General features: G+C 49.1%; 1 protein-coding gene across 6 annotated transcripts in view; it reads left to right on the forward strand.

Annotated features, from left to right (window-relative positions):
* Positions 1–15,192, forward strand: part of LPP (LIM domain containing preferred translocation partner in lipoma) — a 438,714-nt gene that overhangs the window by 151,423 nt on the left and 272,099 nt on the right. The window lies entirely within an intron of this gene.

The following is a 15,192-nucleotide window of genomic DNA, read 5'->3' on the forward strand; positions in this document are numbered from 1 at the left end:
CATTCCAGAAATGTGTCACTTACTGGGCTGCTTAGTGTAGTTTTGATAATCTCCTACTGATAGTGATTTTATCACTAGAGGACCAGTGTTTCCAATTAGTCAAGCATATTCATGAGCTCTTTATAACACCGCCCCCCACCACTGATTGGCAGCTTTCTATGTACACTGCACATTAGCAAAAAGCTGTCATTCCGTGTTGGGGATGGAGTTATACAGAGCTCAGCATGCAGAGAACTGCTAGATCTGCAGCAGATAAAACTGTGATTTTATCAAAATGACTGCAGGGAGCTCAGTAAGTGACACATCGCTGTAATCTTGGTCTCTGCGCAGTGAAAACTCTGTGACAGATCCCATTATTATTATTATTATTTATTTATATAGCACCATTGATTCCATGGTGCTGTACATGAGAAGGGGTTACATACAAGTTACAGATATCACTTACAGTAACCAAACTAACAATTACAGACTGATAGAGGGGCGAGGACCCTGCCCTTGCGGGCTTACATTCTACAGGATGGTGGGGATGGAGACAGTAGGTTGAAGGCTGCAGGCGCTCTGGTGTTGGTGAGGCGGTAGCTTCGGTAGTGGTGAGGCGGCAGCGGGGTCAGTGCAGGCTGTAGGCTTTCCTGAAGAGGTGGGTTTTCAGGTTCTGTATGAAGGATCCGAATGTGGTTGATAGTCGGACGTGTTGGGGCAAAGAATTCCAGAGGATGGGGGATATTCAGGAGAAGTCTTGGAGGCGGTTGGGTGTGGAGCGGATAAGTGTGGAGGAGAGAAGAAGGTCTTGGGAGGACGGGAGATTACGTGAGGGAAGATATCGGGAGATTAGTTCAGAGATATATGGAGGAGACAGGTTATGGATGGCTTTGTAGGTCAGTATTAGTAATTTGAACTGGATACGCTGAGGGAATGGGAGCCAGTGAAGAGATTTACGGAGGGGGAAGTGGAGGAGTAGCGAGGAGAGAGATGAATTAGTCGGGCAGCAGAGTTAAGGATGGACTGGAGAGATGCAAGGGTGTTAGCAGGGAGGCCACAGAAAAGGATGTTGCAGTAGTCAAGGCGGGAGATGATGAGGGCATGCACAAGCATTTTAGTAGATTGATGGTTGTGGAAAGGACGGATTCTGGAGATATTTTTGAGCTGGCGATGACAGGAAGTGGAAAGAGCTTGGATGTGCGGCTTGAAGGACAGGGCAGAATCCAGGGTTACTCCAAGGCAGGGGTTACTCCCCTTTAAACAATAGTTGTTGGAGTTGCCCTTTATGTATGTACAGCTGGAAATTTTTATGATTTATAGACAGTGGTTCCTGATGCATGTCTTCTCTTCAATAAGCTGTGGTTGGATATATTTTATTACTCATGAGCTGGGAATAGTTCTACAAATGAAGCTTTTTTAAGTTTGTAAGCATTCAGAGCGTCACACAGTAATGAACTTCACCTCAAACCATACTAAGAAGGTTTGCTGCATAATAAACATAATATACACATACAGCTGGTGAAATAAGTATTGAATGTCATCAGTTTTCTAAGTAAATATATTTGTTAAGGTGCTGTTAACATGAAATACAACCCATCCAATCCACATAGGTAAAGAAATCAAACCATAAATTGTGTAATAAGGAGAAACGACACAGGGAAATAGTATTAAACACTAGAAGAGTTGCAGAAAGCCATGGAAAGTCATGATACCAGCTTAAATCTATCAGTAATTAGAAAGCCTTCTTGCCACTTAGTGGAAAATATCAGCTGGTTCAACTAATGGCCTATAAAATTGTATCTACTTACCAAAGTGCCAAGAAATATCTAATGAATGGGTAAAACCAGTGAGTTTCTCAAGACCTTCATAACCTTATTGTTGAAAACATGCGGATTAAATTGGATACAGAAGAATTTCTAAACTACTGAAGGTTCCAGTGAGCACTGTTGGGACCGGAATTGGAAAGAACATCATTTTGCAAAATACAGACCACCACCAGGTGCTCCTTGCAAGATTTCAGACAAAAGAATGAAAATAGTGATCAGAACAGTTGTGCAAGTGCCAAGGACTACCTGCGGAGAGCTACAGAAAGGCATGGAGGCAAAGAAAGCTATAAGTAATGCACTCATTCTCCATGACCTGTATGCACGCTCACCACTCAAGACTCCATTGCTGGCCAAAACGCATTTACAGGAACCAGTGAAGTATAAGAACAGACCACCCAAAATTTAAATACAAAATGGATCAATTTTATTAATACACATGAAACACATACATTAAAATAACAACAAAATTATAAATCCAAGCATAAAATGGAAACATATGGAGGAGACCTAGAGATAAGCAGGGAGGGAAAACAGCACCAGGTAACTACATCAGGCCAGAAAAGCAGATAAGAAGAATCGTTATAGTGCAAAGCCCAACAGTTTTGGAGCAACAAAAGTAAAGTGCACAATATGCGTTAGACAAACAGCAATTCATTAAAGATTCCTGTCTGCTTACCCATGTTGGATCACAGCCGCTGTCACCCGCCCAGCGACCCCTGATAAGACTTTCGCGTACCTGCTTTGTCGAAGGGGATGATGGATTGTCCGACCTCTCTGAGTTTATATATCCTGCTAGTGAAGGCGCCCTGGAAAGCTCTGCATACTTCTGGTCGTCTCCCCCACTGCCGTCGCATCACTGTGTGCGGGCGGGTGAAAGGTCATCCAGTAACGTCATGGGGCATGCGCACAGCGATAAAATCGACAACTACAGAGGGAGCAACATAGTGTCAGAGTCCCAGTGCGCACGCGCACCCTCAGCGGCCATATTACTGGAGACCAGAGTCAAATACATAAAGTGGCCATCTTGGGTAAGATATACTATATAATATCTACAACTTTCTCGGGTAGAATAATGAAGGAAAAGTAGGGAAGGGGAAGGATAAAGAGCAGAGAAGGAGATATATTAACAAATATGCGTCATATATAACAATATGCATAAAGGGGAAAGTGCCAAGGATGCCTCATGACTTCATATAATAATATATACAAGTGACTGGGTGATAAAGTAAAAATAAAAAGGAAATAAAAGATGAAAAAATAAAGAGAAAATGTGAACCAGACAAAGTGCAAACACGAGGAGAACATTAAATTACATAATATTATAAAAGTACATATATAAAAGACTGGTACAACTACAGTTGCTACATATCAAATTTTGCATAGAAAAAAACTGTAGGGACCAGCAAAAAGATGATTCAAACAATTCCTATCAAGATGGTTGATCTTCATAAGACCGAACATTCAGGTCAAAGGCAGAGCAAAGTACTGCAGTCCTGGGAAAGGTCAAATAGTCCTGGCACCTGCGCACTGCAGTACGTTGCTCGGCCCTCAACAGGGCAGATAAGTACGCCTGCGCCGGAGCACGGTGTCGAGTAGTCTCTGGATGACGCAGGGATGCTTCATCCACATGAAGCAAGCAGGAGGGCTGCATCGCAAGAAGATGGGATGCGCCAGACCAAGACCTGCGACACCCACCTGACCAGGCCAGCCCCCAAGGTGAGTATAATAAAACTCATTTTTCTTCTCTTACAGGTCGGGTTGGAGTCTTATCTACAGCATTATAGAATGCTATATATCAGCCCTGAAAGGTGATGGCCATGACTTATATCGGCCAAAACTGGTGACAGGTTTGCTTTAAGCTAAGAAACAAACAGCTGCACTCTGAAATGCTATAATATGTATTCTTTGAACTTCTCCCAGCAGGCTAAGGCATTTTTAATTAGAGCTGGATCATGCCCGTCTTTAAAATTGTAGTCTTTCAGCCTGGGGGAGAGGTATATTAGGTATAGGGTCCCAACAATGGGGTATGCCTTGTCGCTGGCTGTTGGGCTTTCATTGGCCCATTTATGTCCCAAGTACCTTTTTTATTTTTAACATATTTTCTATAAAAGTAATGCAGCTCCAATTTCATATATTCAATGTTTGCATGTTATAGAATTTCAAAGTGCAGCTGTATTTTCTTGGCTTTATTGCTCATTATTACATATAACTTAATTTCTGGAAATCTATGGTTTTATTTCTTTAGTTTTGGGCTTTAATACTTTTCTTTTCTAAATATAGATGTCTTATAATACTTTATCTGATAATCTGCCACCTATCAGATGCTCAGATTTCCTAGGTTTTGGATATACACATTCACGTATATACTAGGTGACATCTAGGCGAAACACCGCGGGATGACTTTCCCTTACATCAAGCCTACTTTGCTTTATTAATTAACACTGGTTTGTTTGGCTTTTATCTCAGTCATTCACATTCTTTGTGCTGTTTGGATTTGTGCTGATGGCATTCGCTGCTCAAATGTGCGTAATTCTCCTGTCCCAGGGGATCCGCTGGCATCGAAGGACAGTCTGAAAGAACTGTTTGTTCTGAGAAGAGCAGATGAATGCAGGGAAGTGCTACAGTAGTGTAATTCATGGAGCACCCATCACTGCCGCGGGCATGAGCGCTGACCAAGGACGCTGCAGTTTCCTATATGTACCACTATATTTTATGTCACGTAATCATTTACCCCATATGTGGATGCTGCTATTGACTGCTATATGCAGTGTCTGTGCAGACTGTTATTAAAACGTTGATTAATATCTAAGCAAATGCTGATGATTGTGGCAGAAATAGATGCATAATAAATGGGAACACAAAAACATAAGAGAACCTCGTGGTGAGAGATGATTGTGGTAACTATTGGCACAGACTGAATAGAGGATTTTCTTTAATTAATTAGTTAGGATTGCATGTAGAAGACAATTGAGTCCCACACAGCTGACGTGATTGTCCAAACATCTGAGGTGTACTGGGGCCTCCTGACTCTTAAGGTACCTTCACACTCAGCAACTTTACAACGAGAACGACAACGATCTGTGACGTTGCAGCGTCCTGGATAGCGATCTCGTTCTGTTTGACACGCAGCAGTGATCTGGATCCCGCTGTGCCATCGCTGGTCGGAGCTAGAAGTCCTGAACTTTATTTCGTCGTCAGGTCGGCGTGTATCATCATGTTTGACCGCAAAAGCAACAATGCCAGCAATGTTTTACATGGAGCTAACAACCAGCGAGAACGATAAGTGAGTCGCCGTTACGTCACTGGATCGCTCCTGCATCGTTCTGGAGTTGCTGTGTTTGACGTCTCTACAGCGACCTAAACAGCGATGCTCCAGCGATCGGCTCGTTGTGTATATCGCTGCAGCGTCGCTGAGTGTGAGAGTACCATTACCCTGATAGATGTCAGGGGTGATGGGGTCAGATGTGTTGGAAAAAGATAATGTAATATACTCTGCTCAAAAAAGTAAAGGGAACACTTAAAAAACAGAATATAACTCCAAGTAAATCAAACTTTTGTGAAATCAAACTGTCCACTTAGGAAGCAACACTGTTTGACAATCAATTTCACGTGCTGTTGTGCAAATGGAATAGACAACTGATGGAAATTATTGGCATTTATCAAGACACACTCAATAAAGGAGTGGTTCTGCAGGTGGGGACCACAGACCACATCTCAGTACCAATGCTTTCTGGCTGATGTTTTGGTCACTTTTGAATGTTGGTTGTGCTGTCACACTTGTGGTAGCATGAGACGGACTCTACAACCCACACAAGTGGCTCAGGTAGTGCAGCTCATCCATGATGGCACATCAATGCGAGTGGGGGCAAGAAGGTTTGCTATGTCTGCCAGCGTAGTGTCCAGAGGTGGGAGACGCTACCAGGAGACAGGCCAGTACACCAGGAGACGTGGAGGGTGCTGTAGGAGGGCAACAACCCAGCAGCAGCACCGCTACCTCCTCCTTTGTACAAGGAGGAACAGGAGGAGCACTGCCAGAGCCCTGCAAAATGACCTCCAGCAGGCCACAAATGTGCATGTGTCTGCCCAAACGGTTAGAAACAGACTCCATGAGGATAGTCTGAGTGCCCAATGTCCACAGATGGGGGTTGTGCTCACAGCTCCACACCAAGCAGGAACGCTGGACATTTGCCACAGAACACCAGGATTGGCAAATTCGCCACTGGCGCCCTGTGCTCTTCACAGATGAAAGCAGGTTCACACTGAGCACATGTGACAGACCTGGCAGAGTGTGGAGATGCTGTAGAGAGCGATCTGCTGCCTGCAACATCCTTCAGCATGGCTGGTTTGGCAGTGAGTCAGTAATGGTGTGGGTGGCATCTCTTTGGAGGGCCGCACAGCCCTCCATCTGCTCGCCTGACTGCCATTAGGTACTGAAATGAAATCCTCAGACCCCTTGTGAGACCATGTGCTGGTGCGGTTGGCCCTGGGTTCCTCCTAATGCAGGACAATGCCAGATATCATGTGGCTGGAGTCTGTCAGCAGTTCCTGCAAGATGAAGGCATTGAAGCTATGGACTGGCCCGCCCGTTCCCCAGACCTGAATCCGATTGAACACTTCTGGGACATCATGTCTTGCACCATCTACCAACGTCACATTGCACCACAGACTGTTCCGGAGTTGGCGGATGCTTTAGTCCAGGTCTGGGAGGAGATCCCTCAGGAGATCATCCGCCGCCTCATCAGGAGCATGCCCAGGCGTTGTAGGGAGATCATACAGGCCACATACACTACTGAGCATCATTTCCTTGTCTTGAGGCATTTCCACTGAACTTGGATCAGCCTGTAACTTCATTTTCCACTTTGATTTTGAGCATCATTCCAACTCCAGACCTCCGTGGGATATTAGTTGTGATTTACAAGTTGATCATTTTTAGGTTTTATTGTTCTCAACACATTCCACTATGTAATGAATAACGATTTACAACTGGAATATTTCATTCAGTGATATCTAGGATGTGGGATTTTAGTATTCCCTTTATTTTTTTTGAGCAGTGTATATATACACATATGTACACACAAACATTTTTTTTTATGTCTATTTATGCATAATGCATTTGTGTATGTGTGTGTGTGTATCTATGTATATGTGTGTGTATATAATATATATATATATATATATATATATATATATATATATATCTATAATATAACGCTGGGAGCGTCACTCTGTCCGAAGCCTCTATAGACTGCGCAAGCGCCGGCGCAGTCTGGGCCTCACAGAGCGACGCTCCCGGGAGATCGCGGTATGCGTAAGCACTGAACGCATACCGCGATCTCCACCAGAGAGTCAGGGACCGCCAGGAGGGAGGGTAAGTATACTCACCTTTCCCGGTTCCAGCGCTGCTTGCGGCTCCGTCTCCCGGCTCCTCTGCTCCCGGCTCCGGAGGGCGCGGACTGCGCAGGCGCCGATTCCTGCTGCCGGATTCGGCGCCTGCGCAGTCCGCGCTTTCCGGCGCCATTTTCTTGAAGACACACTCCGGCTCCACTGCAGGTGTGTATTCAAGAAAATGGCGCCGGAAAGCGCGGACTGCGCAGGCGCCGATTCCTGCTGCCGGAATCGGCGCCTGCGCAGTCCCCGCTTTCCGGCGCCATTTTCTTGAAGACATACCTGCAGTGGAGCCGGACGATAGGTGAGTATGGTATTTTTTTTTTTTTTATATGGCAGCAGCATTCGGGGGCATACACACTGGAGCGGGGGGCATATAATACAATGGTGGCGCAGGATGGCAGCAGCACATGACAGAACGGGCGCAGGATGGCAGCAGCAAATGACAGAACGGGCGCAGGATGGCAGCAGCACATGACAGAACGGGCGCAGGATGGCAGCAGCACATGACAGAACGGGCGCAGGATGGCCGCAGCACATGACAGAACGGGCGCAGGATGGCCGCAGCACATGACAGAACGGGCGCAGGATGGCAGCAGCACATGACAGAACGGGCGCAGGATGGCAGCAGCACATGACAGAACGGGCGCAGGATGGCCGCAGCACATGACAGAACGGGCGCAGGATGGCCGCAGCACATGACAGAACGGGCGCAGGATGGCCGCAGCACATGACAGAACGGGCGCAGGATGGCCGCAGCACATGACAGAACGGGCGCAGGATGGCCGCAGCACATGACAGAACGGGCGCAGGATGGCCGCAGCACATGACAGAACGGGCGCAGGATGGCAGCAGCACATGACAGAACGGGCGCAGGATGGCAGCAGCACATGACAGAACGGGCGCAGGATGGCAGCAGCACATGACAGAACAGGGGCGCAGGATGGCAGCAGCACATGACAGAACGGGCGCAGGATGGCCGCAACACATGACAGAACGGATGACAGAACGGGCGCAGGATGGCAGCAGCACATGACAGAACGGGCGCAGGATGGCAGCAGCACATGACAGAACGGGCGCAGGATGGCAGCAGCACATGACAGAACGGGCGCAGGATGGCAGCAGCACATGACAGAACGGGCGCAGGATGGCCGCAGCACATGACAGAACGGGCGCAGGATGGCAGCAGCAGCAAATGACAGAACGGGCGCAGGATGGCAGCAGCACATGACAGAACGGGCGCAGGATGGCAGCAGCACATGACAGAACGGGCGCAGGATGGCCGCAGCACATGACAGAACGGGCGCAGGATGGCAGCAGCACATGACAGAACGGGCGCAGGATGGGAGCAGCCAATGACAGAACGGGCGCAGGATGGGAGCAGCACATGACAGAATGGAGGCGCAGGATGGGAGCAGCACATGACAGAACGGGCGCAGGATGGGAGCAGCAAATGACAGAATGGAGGCGCAGGATGGGAGCAGCACATGACAGAACGGGGGCGCAGGATGGGAGCAGCACATGACAGGATGGGGGCGCAGGATGGAGCAGCACATACCAGGATGGAGACCATATACCAATATAAATGCTCGCCACCCGTGCGTAGAACGGGTTCAATAGCTAGTATATATATAATATCTCTTGACAAAGGCTCAGGAGGAGCCGAAATGTTGCCCAGGATGAGTGGGGCAGAATAAACAATTGAAGTGCTGCCTTAATTTTTTAATTATGTTTAGTTTGGCAAGTATTAGAATGGAGGCCTGGCACCCGCTGTGAACTATTGTGCTGTTCCTTTTTATCTTAAAAAAAAATAAATATATATATATATATATATATATATATATATATATATATATATATATATAATATATATTTACATATGGAATGTGTTGAGAACCATAAAACAGTAAAATTATCAATGTAAATCAAAATTAATATCCCATGGAGGTCTGGATTTTGGACGATACTCAAAATCAATCTGGAAAATCAAATTACAGGCTTATCCAACTTCAGTGGAAATGCCTCAAGACAAGGATATGATGCTCAGTAGTGTATGTGGCCTTCACGTTCCTGTATGACCTCCCTATACACTGTGTCCCACAGTATTATGCAAATTGGATTTAAGCGTCATAAAGATTTAATTGTTTTGTTTTTCAAATAAATGCGCGGATGGTATTGTCTCAGGGATTAATGGTTCACTGAAATCCATGTTAAACGCTTGTGGTAATTAGTATTCCAGGTGATTCTAATTAAAGGAAAACTACTTAGAAATGATGTTCCACATTATTAAGCAGGCCACAGGTTTCAAGCAATATGGGAAATAAAAAGGATCTCTCTGCTGCTGAAAAGCGTTAAATAGTGCAATGCCTTGTACAAGGTATGAAAAAATTAGATATTTCACTAAAACTTAAGAGTGTTCATCATACTGTGAAGAGATTTGTGACTGGAACAGAGCACAGAAAGGGTTCATGCAGATAAAGGCATAATGAGGAAGGTTTCTGCCAGACAAATTAATTGGATTAAGAGAGCCGCTGCCAAACTACCATTACAAAGCAGCAAACAGTTATTTGAAGCTGCTGGTGCCTCTGGAGTCCCTCGAACCTCAAGATGTAAGATCCTTCAAAGGCTTGCTGTGGTGCATAAACCTACTATTCGGCCACCCCTAAACAGTGTTCACAAGCAGAAACGGTTGCAGTGGGCGCAAACATACATGAAGACTAATTTTCAAACAGTCTTGTTTACTGATGAGTGTCGAGCAACCCTGGATGGTCCAGATGGATGGTGTAGTAGATGGATGGTGGATGGTCATCATGTCCCAACAAGGCTGCAACGTCAGGTGGAGGGGTCATGTTTTGGGCTGGAATCATGAAGAAACAGCTGGTAGGGCTCTTTAAGGTTCCTGAAGGTGTGAAAATGACCTCTGCAAAGTATATAGAGTTTCTGACTGACAACTTTCTTCCATGGTCGAAAAAGCAGAAACGTTCCTTCAGGAGCAAAATCATCTTCATGCATGATAATGCACCATCTCATGCTGCAAAGAATACCTCTGAGTCATTAGCTGCTATGGGCATGAAAGGAGATAAACTCATGGTGTGGCCCCCTCTTCCCCTGACCTCAACCCTATAGAGAACCTTTGGAGTATCATCAAGCAAAAGATCTAGGAGGGTGGGAGGCAGTTCACATCAAAACAGCAGCTCTGGGAGGCTATTCTGACTTCTTGCAAAGAAATACAAGCAGAAACTCTCCAAAAACTCACAAGTTCAATGAATGCAAGAATTGTGAAGGTGATATCAAAGAAGGGTTCCTATGTTAACATGTAACTTGGCCTGTTAGGATGTTTTGGAGTTAAATAGCTTTTTTGTTCAGTGAATGTGACCTCCTAATGCTGCAAATTCCACAAATGAGCATTTTCAGTTCTTTAAAACATATCAAATGTTTAGAAATTCTACTGTGCCTAATAATTTGGAACAGTGCATTTTGAGTTTATATTCATTTTGGAGATTATACTGTTATCATTGGGAGGTTTCTTCAATAAAATTCGATGTATAATCTAACGGGTGCTGACTTTTATTAAACTGACTGTCCATTGTACCAACCATTTAGGAAAATCCCCCAAAAATGTAATTTGCGTAATAATTTGGAACATAGTGTAATTCCAGGTCATGGTCATGACGAGACGGTGGATGTTCTCCTGAATGATCTCCCAGACCTGGATTAGAGCATCATTCAACTCCTGGACAGTCTGTGGTACAACGTGGCGTTGGTGAATGAAATGAGACATGATGTGCTTGATTGGATTCAGGTCTGGGGAACGAGTAGGCCAGTCCACAGCATCAATGCCTTCATTATGCAGAAGCTGCTGACAGACTTCATCCATATGAGGCCTAGCATTGTCATGCATCAGAAGGAACCCACTGCATCTGCATATAGTCTCACAATGGGTTTGAGGATCTCATCCCCGAACCTAATGGCAGTCACGATACCTCTGGCTAGTACATGGAGGGCTGTGCAGCCCTCCAAAGAAATGCCCCCTCACACCATTACTGACTCTGTTTCAAGCCGGTCATGCTGGAGAATGTTGCAGGCAGAAGAATGTTCTTTACGACATCTCCAGACTGTCTTGTCTCACATGTGCTCAGTGTGAACCTGCTCTCATCCGTGAAGAGCACTGGGTGCCAATCGCCCTGCTCGGTATTGGCCTGTAAGCACGACACCTACTTGTGGAATTCAGGCGCTCATACCACCCTCAAGGAGTCTTTCTGACAGTTTGAGCAGACACATGGATGTTAGTGGCCTGCTGGAGGTCATTTTGCAGGGCTCTGGCACTGTTACTCCTTGCAAAAAGGAGAAGATAGTAGTCCTCTGCTGGGTTGTTGTCGTCCTATGGCTACCTCTACTTCTCCTGGTGTACTGGCCTGTCTCCTGGTATCTGTCCCATGCTCTGGACACTGCTGACAGACACAGCTACCCTTCTCGCTACAGCTTGCATTGATGTGCCGTCTTGGATGAGCTGCACTATCTGAGGAACTTCTGTGGATTGCTACTGTACCTCTAGGGGTGAGAGCAATGACCAAATGCAAAAGTCACCAAAACAGCCAAAAAGGATGAGAACAGAGAAATGGTCTGTGGTCACTCCCTGCAGAACCACTCCTTTATAGGGGTTGTCTTGCTAATTACCTATCACTTCTACCTGTTGCCTGTTCCATTTGTACAACAACAGGAGAAATTGATTCACAATCAGTGTTTCTTCATAACTGGCCGGGATGATTTCAGTATGATTGACTTGGTGCTACATTTGTGTTGTTTGTGTTCCCTCTTCTTTTGAGCAGTGTATGTATGTATGTATGTATGTATGTATGTATGTATGTATGTACACATATATACATAATCTACTATATAATTGTCTAAGGGTCACTTCCGTCTGTCTGTCTGTTTTTCTGTCATGGATATTCATTGGTCGCGGCCTCTGTCTGTCATGGAAATCCATGTCGCTGATTGGTCATGGCAAAACGCCCACGACCATTGCCATGACCAACCAGTGACGGGCGCAGTCCGGCGGCAACATGGCAGCTCCTTCCTCCCCGAAGTCAGTGCCCGCTCCATTCTCCCCTCCAGTCAGTGCTCACACAGGGTTAATGGCAGCGCTAATGGACCGCGTTATGCCGTGGTGTAACGCACTCCATTAACCCTGTGTGACCAACTTTTTTCCTATTGATGCTGCCTATGCAGCATCAATAGTAAAAGATCTAATGTTAAAAATAATCAAAAAAAATAAAAAATCATCATATACTCACCTACCGGCGCTTTCCCGCTCCTCGCGACACTCTGGTGACCGGTCCATGGATTGCGATCTCGTGAGATGATGACGTAGGGGTCTCGCGAGACTGCTATGTCATCAGCTTGCGAGACTGCTATGTCATCAGCTCGCGAGACCGCAATGCACTCTTGAGACCGGAGCGTGCGAGGAGCGTCGGTAAACGCTTCCTGGATCCAGGGGCCAACGGAAGGTGAGTATATAACTATTTTTTACTTTAATTCTTTTTTTTAACAGGGATATGATGCCCACATTGCTATATACTATGTGGGCTGGGCAATGTACTACGCGGGCTGGGCAATGTACTACGCGGGCTGGGCAATGTACTACGCGGGCTGGGCAATGTACTACGCGGGCTGGGCAATGTACTACGCGGGCTGGGCAATGTACTACGCGGGCTGGGCAATGTACTACGCGGGCTGGGCAATGTACTACGCGGGCTGGGCAATGTAGTACGCGGGATGGGCAATGTGCTACGCGGGCTGGGCAATGTGCTACGCGGGCTGGGCAATGTGCTACGCGGGCTGGGCAATGTGCTACGCGGGCTGGGCAATGTAGTACGCGGGCTGGGCAATGTACTACGCGGGCTGGGCAATGTGCTACGCGGGCTGGGCAATGTGCTACGCGGGCTGGGCAATGTGCTACGCGGGCTGGGCAATGTGCTACGCGGGCTGGGCAATGTGCTACGCGGGCTGGGCAATGTGCTACGCGGGCTGGGCAATGTGCTACGCGGGCTGGGCAATGTGCTACGCGGGCTGGGCAATGTGCTACGCGGGCTGGGCAATGTGCTACGCGGGCTGGGCAATGTGCTACGCGGGCTGGGCAATGTGCTACGCGGGCTGGGCAATGTGCTACGCGGGCTGGGCAATGTGCTACGCGGGCTGGGCAATGTGCTACGCGGGCTGGGCAATGTGCTACGCGGGCTGGGCAATGTGCTACGCGGGCTGGGCAATGTGCTACGCGGGCTGGGCAATGTGCTACGCGGGCTGGGCAATGTGCTACGCGGGCTGGGCAATGTGCTACGCGGGCTGGGCAATGTGCTACGCGGGCTGGGCAATGTGCTACGCGGGCTGGGCAATGTGCTACGCGGGCTGGGCAATGTGCTACGCGGGCTGGGCAATGTGCTACGCGGGCTGGGCAATGTGCTACGCGGGCTGGGCAATGTGCTACGCGGGCTGGGCAATGTGCTACGCGGGCTGGGCAATGTGCTACGCGGGCTGGGCAATGTGCTACGCGGGCTGGGCAATGTGCTACGCGGGCTGGGCAATGTGCTACGCGGGCTGGGCAATGTGCTACGCGGGCTGGGCAATGTGCTACGCGGGCTGGGCAATGTGCTACGCGGGCTGGGCAATGTGCTACGCGGGCTGGGCAATGTGCTACGCGGGCTGGGCAATGTGCTACGCGGGCTGGGCAATGTGCTACGCGGGCTGGGCAATGTGCTACGCGGGCTGGGCAATGTGCTACGCGGGCTGGGCAATGTGCTACGCGGGCTGGGCAATGTGCTACGCGGGCTGGGCAATGTGCTACGCGGGCTGGGCAATGTGCTACGCGGGCTGGGCAATGTGCTACGCGGGCTGGGCAATGTGCTACGCGGGCTGGGCAATGTGCTACGCGGGCTGGGCAATGTGCTACGCGGGCTGGGCAATGTGCTACGCGGGCTGGGCAATGTGCTACGCGGGCTGGGCAATGTGCTACGCGGGCTGGGCAATGTGCTACGCGGGCTGGGCAATGTGCTACGCGGGCTGGGCAATGTGCTACGCGGGCTGGGCAATGTGCTACGCGGGCTGGGCAATGTGCTACGCGGGCTGGGCAATGTGCTACGCGGGCTGGGCAATGTGCTACGCGGGCTGGGCAATGTGCTACGCGGGCTGGGCAATGTGCTACGCGGGCTGGGCAATGTGCTACGCGGGCTGGGCAATGTGCTACGCGGGCTGGGCAATGTGCTACGCGGGCTGGGCAATGTGCTACGCGGGCTGGGCAATGTGCTACGCGGGCTGGGCAATGTGCTACGCGGGCTGGGCAATGTGCTACGCGGGCTGGGCAATGTGCTACGCGGGCTGGGCAATGTGCTACGCGGGCTGGGCAATGTGCTACGCGGGCTGGGCAATGTGCTACGCGGGCTGGGCAATGTGCTACGCGGGCTGGGCAATGTGCTACGCGGGCTGGGCAATGTGCTACGCGGGCTGGGCAATGTGCTACGCGGGCTGGGCAATGTGCTACGCGGGCTGGGCAATGTGCTACGCGGGCTGGGCAATGTGCTACGCGGGCTGGGCAATGTGCTACGCGGGCTGGGCAATGTGCTACGCGGGCTGGGCAATGTGCTACGCGGGCTGGGCAATGTGCTACGCGGGCTGGGCAATGTGCTACGCGGGCTGGGCAATGTGCTACGCGGGCTGGGCAATGTGCTACGCGGGCTGGGCAATGTGCTACGCGGGCTGGGCAATGTGCTACGCGGGCTGGGCAATGTGCTACGCGGGCTGGGCAATGTGCTACGCGGGCTGGGCAATGTGCTACGCGGGCTGGGCAATGTGCTACGCGGGCTGGGCAATGTGCTACGCGGGCTGGGCAATGTGCTACGCGGGCTGGGCAATGTGCTACGCGGGCTGGGCAATGTGCTACGCGGGCTGGGCAATGTGCTACGCGGGCTGGGCAATGTGCTACGCGGGCTGGGCAATGTGCTACGCGGGC

The sequence above is a fragment of the Ranitomeya imitator genome, chromosome 5 (assembly GCF_032444005.1).
Source record: "Ranitomeya imitator isolate aRanImi1 chromosome 5, aRanImi1.pri, whole genome shotgun sequence".
NCBI lineage: Eukaryota > Metazoa > Chordata > Amphibia > Anura > Dendrobatidae > Ranitomeya > Ranitomeya imitator.